Here is a 6,785-nt window from a genome sequence, read left to right on the forward strand (position 1 = left end):
AAGACGAGGTTGTCAGCTCTAAATGTTTTCCTACATCAGCCCCAGTCCATCATTAATGAGCAGTTCTGCGCATGAATGCACTCGAAAGAGTACCGTTTGCATTTTCTAAGAACCTTGACATTAAAAAAAAGCTATTTTTATGCCTGCCCCGTGTGAATTGCTACCTTGTCATCAAGCGGCGTTCTAAATGACAGTGCTGCAAAGTTAAACCCCAATTTTGCCAACTTTACACAGAAAGGACTAACCAAAACGTCATCTGCATACAGAGAGCAATAAGAATGGATATATGGACATTTCAGAGTCCAAAATCTTTTAACCGGTCTTGTTACTTTAGAAGTCCTGAATCTTTTTAAGACAAACACACCATCATCAAAAAAAGCAACAACGCCAAACCGCATGCTAACTAGGTAGGAGCTAATCTTTGTTTTGACTTGGTAACCCCAAGTTGAATCTCAATGCTACCGCTGACAAGGAGTAAGTTTTGGAGAACTTTTATCTCCTTTCCAAGTCACGTCAGGAGTTGAATATGAATACTGGCAGCATCTTCACAAGAAATGTTTCTTTTTTTCATAGGATAGAGAACCTGTCTCTTTCCAGGGGGCTGTCATGGTCGGACATTGACCTGGTGACCAGATGAACTTTCAAGCATTGTGGAAATTGGTCCTCAATGATGGGACAGAGTTGAGGAGATCTACAGTTTTCTTTGTATTTTCTACTTTTCTGTCTGTTTTGATGCTGGACATTGACAAGAAAATCTGTCTACAAACACCCTGTTCAACTCATGTAAAAAAAAAGAATAAAATTTTGACCCATTTGTTGATCTTATCAGTCCTCACATGAGGATGTTTCGTCTTGAAATCCATTTCCACTCCGCACAGTGAGTGACCAGGGGATGGCACTCTTTACCAAAAACAACAGAGGACATATCTCCCCGAAGATTAATTATTTTTCATAAATCAGTTTCTCAGAGAGCGCTTGAGGATGACCCCTTCCGCTTTATTTTGTTGCGGGTCAGTGCCCCATCCAATAATAAGCTGTGCCTTGAGCAACGTGGGAAAACAAATCTATCAATGCAGTTCATGTCTGCGTTCAAGGCCATGAATATTTGAAAGGGAAAGAAAGGTATAGCAGATTGGATCGGCACAACGCAGTGTCTGATCAGGACTGGCACACTGGTAGGGACGTGGGATGAACTGAAACACATAACAAACCTGCTAAGAGATGAATGACCCAGTGTAATTATCTATTCATACTGGAAGCTGAGAGGGAGTAGGAAGCTGGATGCTTGAGAGTCACGCTTCAGCGTGTTACACTGACAGTTGCGTGATGTTTTAAAGGGTAATGAATTCATCCTGATATTGTCTTTTTTGTTGTTGTTTTTGTTTTGGCAGGCCCCAAGATGTGGTTTGGTTGAACGTTTACTCATCTTTACTATCATGGCAGATGCTGTGCCGTCATTGCACAAATTTCGGTTTGTAGTCATAACCTTTCCCTTCAACTCGCCTTTCAGTTGTCAGAGAACGACGCATGAAACACGTGGACACTTTAGAACATCTTTTGTTTTGGTAAAGTTCAGTCTCCGAATGCCAGATCTGAGTTTTTTTTTTAGTTTTGTCAAAAAGTACCTAAACACAGGCAGCTAAAAAAAAAAAAACAAACAAAAAAACAACTCCGGATAATAACATTGACAGCTGTGATTGATTTCCCCACTTCTCAAAAGTTACAGTTTTGACAGGCGCATTTGCTGAAATGAAAGGAAACTAATGGCTTCCAAGAAAGTGGGTCATCAGTCTTGAACAGTTGTTCCAAAAGCTGAGGTCAGGGGTCCCAAGTGGTTCATAAAGAAATGTTGTTTTTTTTAAAAGGCAATTGCTTGACATCTGAAGCAACAGTAACAATTCCAAAACACAACCTGTATTATATTTTCAATGCAACTGCAAAAGAAAAGCTGAACACATGAATATTGATTAAATGTGCATTTAGTTGACAAAGCCATTTGTGTTGTTTTCACGCAGTTAGCTATTAATATAAGGCTCGCAGGTAATTGGCTTTAGGATATTGAAACAGCTAATGGGTAGGCTTACTATTGACAAGTTATCTTCAAAAAGTGAAGGGTGGTCTTTACCTTTCGTTGAAGTTTTTTTTTCCATTTCCATCCACTCAACTACTAACAATAAACTTAAAGCTAATTTAGCAAGCGTATTAGCTATAAGAAGTGGATAACAGTGAAGTTTGCTATCTAGTAAAAGCAATGAAATTGAAAATTTACATCTAAATGGTCCTACGTCTGAATCTGTTGTTGAAGCAGAAGTTTGCTGTTGTCATAATCCACTCAGCATTACCAATACACCAGCAGGTAATTAGCTAATCGAATTGGTGCAAAGTAGCTGTGAACAATTAGATAATTGCTGAGCTTACTGTCAGAAAACCTATGAGGGAAAACAAATGAATACATAATAATGGTTCAGTGGTGTGAATCAGTCTTTCAAATGAAACATTTTGCATGTTTCCACTCACATTTTTGACGACGCATGGCTGGGCAACCTTCAAGCATCAAATCATCAAAGCGCTTCAACATTCTCCATAGATTCTCTATCAAATTCAAGTCAGGACTTTGGCTGGGCTTCTCCAAAGCATTAATATTCCTCCCAGTCAAAATAAACATATTGATGGAACTCAAATATTGAATATTTGCAGACTTAGCTGTACATAAACTGTCAAAGATACATTTTAGAAAAATCATTTTTTTTAGATGCACAACACGTCTAGGATCTGCATGGGTTCCAACTTTTACCCAAAATGCATTTGTATCTGCATCTGGAGTTAATTTTCTCATTTTCCAAACGGCTGCAGAAAAATCAAGTTACTGTTATAAGAAAACAGTTTCACCTTTATAACAAAGCAAGTTAAACTGATCCCTGTGTGAAAATAATAATCACCATTCTGCTCGACGAGCAACGAAGTTCAATGAAACAGTTTCCCTCTGGAATGATTATAAGAGAGTTATTCATGCTTATTTATGAGTATGCTTATGCTTTAAAGTATTTGTCTTTGCCAAGAAGACAGTGGGCAGATGAAGAAGCAGTTCTAAAAAGAAAAAAAGAAAGACTTTCCTAGAAATTTCCTAGAGAAGATTTGAGTAGAATGCAAGGCTACATTTTTATAAGCAACAGTTTGGCTATTGCGTGTCCCCGAAAGAAATAACGATGGTTGCGAAATTATTGGTGGAACTGATGAAAGATGCTGCATGTACTGGTTTACCCTCAAGGTAATCAAGCTTTCTTCAGCTGCGCCCCATTGTGTAGCAGTGTCAGAAATGGCCGACGGCTAAGTTCATCACGGTTATTCATAGCATGCGAGCGAGCGAGCGTCTGCGCGCGGCTCGTGCAGGGGAGATTGATAGCTCATCACATTTCCTGTCATGGTGTAAATGTCACCTCTACTGTTCGCTCCGATGACAGCGCGACCGTGCATTTGGCTCATCATCTGCCGTGTTCATTTACATTTAAAAGAACAAAAATTAAAAGGTCAAATCCGTCGCCGCCTCATACACAAGCAGCATGAAAACAGTTTTCTTCAAAACAAGAGGAAGCTCGAAAGAAATCCTCGATTTTTTTTATTTTGCTGAAGCTAGTCCGATCCATTTGGCGGCTCGGAAAAAAAACCCCTAACCGTGAACAATAAATTTGTCACGCTGTCGCAGTTTTAAAAGACGTCCATTTTATGAATAAAGTCAAACAGGAGTAAGTTGGTGGTGGCTTCTTGACAAATTCACGTAACTTTTGTTTTAAAGCAAAACGGCTAGAAATAACATTCGTTTTCAGCTACTTTACATTTATCTGTAATACAGAGCAGAGCAGAACAGAAAACGATTCCTGATGCAGAATCCTATTAAAAACTATGGTTTTACAACTTGTGCTATAAATATTTACATACTGGCAAACTATCCACTGTGTATTCCGTATATCATCAATTGACCTCTAAATATAACTACTCGCACCCCTGCATGGACAATGGATGGATGGATGGATGGAAACATACAGACTTCAAGAATGTATTTTTTTGTATTAGTTAGGCAGGAATAATAATAATAAAAAACACAAATAGGGAAGTCTCAAAGTTATTTGATGCCTGTTGTAAATACGACTCACAAGCAACTTTTGACATATTTCGACATTTTGAATGTATTTTAAATGATCCTGCACTCATTTCTGTCCATATTATATGTCAAAATACAATGTAAAACTTGACCACGAAGGAACTGATGGATAAATAAGTTAGATTTATTTTTGCAACAAAAGCACTGCAGCAATCATAATGACTGAAAATAAACATCAACGTGTTGTGCTAAGGTTCTAAGTTCAGATCTGAACTTGATTAAAATGCTGTGCTCCTTAAGAGAAATGTGCATAAAGAAAGCTTGCCGACTGTAATGAACTGAAACATTTTCGTAAAGCAATTTTGCTTTTGGCCCAAATCCTTCCTAATGGTGTTAGCGAGGGAGAAAGAAAATCACTACTTTAAGTTATTCCTGCACATTGGGATTCTTCTGAATCATTAGCCACAGCACTTTAATTTTCTACAGTTCAAATGGAAACGATAACATTCTCGACTACTTGAATTTAATTGGTACATATGTGAACTACGCTCATGTAAACATCAGTGCAATGTATCTTGATAGAACATTTTCAGCCTTAATCCACATGTTTGCTGCGTTCCCTGCACAGTTTGTGACAAACTTTAAGCTTGTGTTTAAACACAATCACACATATATGGGCTACATCTACTAATTAACCAGTTTTTGAAGAGTATTGGATTTTATTTAGGAGTATTTAACCGTCATTCCTCAGATATGTGCTATTTTGTGTTCATCTATTCCATCAAATCCAAATATAGCACATTGAAGTTAGTGGTTTTAACTTGACAAAATACATGTAAGTTACTGTTAATGAAGAAATAAGACGAGTGGAGCACGAGAACAACGGCATGACCGAGTTTGTTTGGCTTTCACCTTAGGATTGCAGGTTTCCTACATGATCAAATCTAAAGAATTAATCCGGCTAATTTCCCAGCATGGATTTGTTACTCCAAATGTTGTGAATGGTTTTACCAGGGAATTGTTGGCGGTCGTCCACTGACTCAACCATATATGTGCATCATGTAGCCACCAGGAAGCACAAACTGCAACCTTAATTTAACCTCTGACCTACGCTCGGGAAATGACGCGCACACTTAAATTGACGAATGCGGCGTATTTCACGAATAAAGCGCGACCACTCTGTGGATGTTTTCCCTTCTTCTCCGTTGTAGTTGTAGCTGCAGCGTCTCTCCTATGTCGGCATTGAACCTTCGTTTCTCTCTTGCGCCATGTCAAATTGCAGCCATGAACAGCCTATTATGTGACCTATTTATCTGGGCCAATTCTGCCGGCTCACTCAGCCCAATTACTTTGCTGCTGGAATCTAGTTTGTTCTCCTTCACATTCTTTTATGACTAAATCAATACTTCCCGAGAGGCGGAGAGCTCTTCCCTTTTGCGAGCTCTCGCAGCAGCACCTCGGGGTTACATAATGTAAGAAGCTTGATTTTTTTTTTTTAAGTTATTCCCCCTTATCTTTTTGTTGCTTTAATGCTTTTGTCGTTCCGTCTATCGGTTAAGACGACGTTTCGTGGAAACAACGAGCGCGCTGCGTTGCGCGTCGCGGAACACGAGCGTTATTTGCACTTTTCTGAACGCAAAAGCGAGGGGGACGCTTCAGGTTGTCGGTTCCATTTACTTATGAAGTCGTACCAGTGCATTTTCCCGCAATTGAGCCGTCAGCGGCTGTCAGTCAGGTGAAATTAACGAGTGTGCTGATTGTGCTGCCGGTAATTACAGAGTGCAGCTGGAGCAGTGCTGTGTCAAGCCTGGGAGGCATTTCAAGCTTACGTCTGTCCTTTCTCCCCAAACAAGCCAGGTCAATCAGTGTTCCTGCAGGGGGAAAAAACAAAACAAAAGTAGCTCTGACCAAAATCCGTAAGCAACAGGACTGCTTATGCAGGCTGGAGACATGAACAAAATGGGGTCATCGATGGTAGAGTTAGCCAGTATCCTCCAGCAGGATGCTAAAGATTGTCCTCCCTTAATAGGCCTGACGTAACGCTTTTAATGATGCGGCGGACATAAAGGTGCCAAATGCTTACTGAGGTTGGTGTCTTGGCAGTGGTGCATATGTCGCGTTTTATGGCTTCAATGTTTTATGGACTTGTTTCCATGGAATACTGATGTGGTTGTAAACATTTTCCTCATGGCTCGTCTGCAAATGGATAAAAGCGCAACGCTCCTGTGCCATCTGAAAAAGTCTGAAAAGTCATAGAGTCGGATTTGAGTGTTTTGTTGGTGTGAAGGAATGTAGAAAACCAAAAGAGTTTGGGAAATATTTGTTTTTCCAGACTGTACTCCCCATTCTCTCGTCAAAAGTTCACATACCTGCATCCAGCTGTTAGCAGTTCATTTAGTTTTTAATTAATCCAAGCAATAATTTCTCCAATATTCACCACCCATCTGTCTGTTTGCCCATCCATCCATCAATGTCCTCTTTTTCTTGAATCTGTTGCACATGGGAACATTTAATTACTTTTCCATATAAATTAGCTATAGGAAGCCCAAAAAAGTACAAATTCACAGCTTTTAAAAAAATTGTTTACCATTACTGTACTTTTGGTTCAAATCCTGCATTATGACGTCTGAGGGGGCAACGGTGGTTAAGTGAGGAGAGTGATTGTCTTGCAAAGCCAACGTGAGCG

The sequence above is a fragment of the Xiphophorus couchianus genome, chromosome 17 (genome assembly GCF_001444195.1).
Source record: "Xiphophorus couchianus chromosome 17, X_couchianus-1.0, whole genome shotgun sequence".
In the NCBI taxonomy this organism is placed as follows: Eukaryota; Metazoa; Chordata; class Actinopteri; order Cyprinodontiformes; family Poeciliidae; genus Xiphophorus; species Xiphophorus couchianus.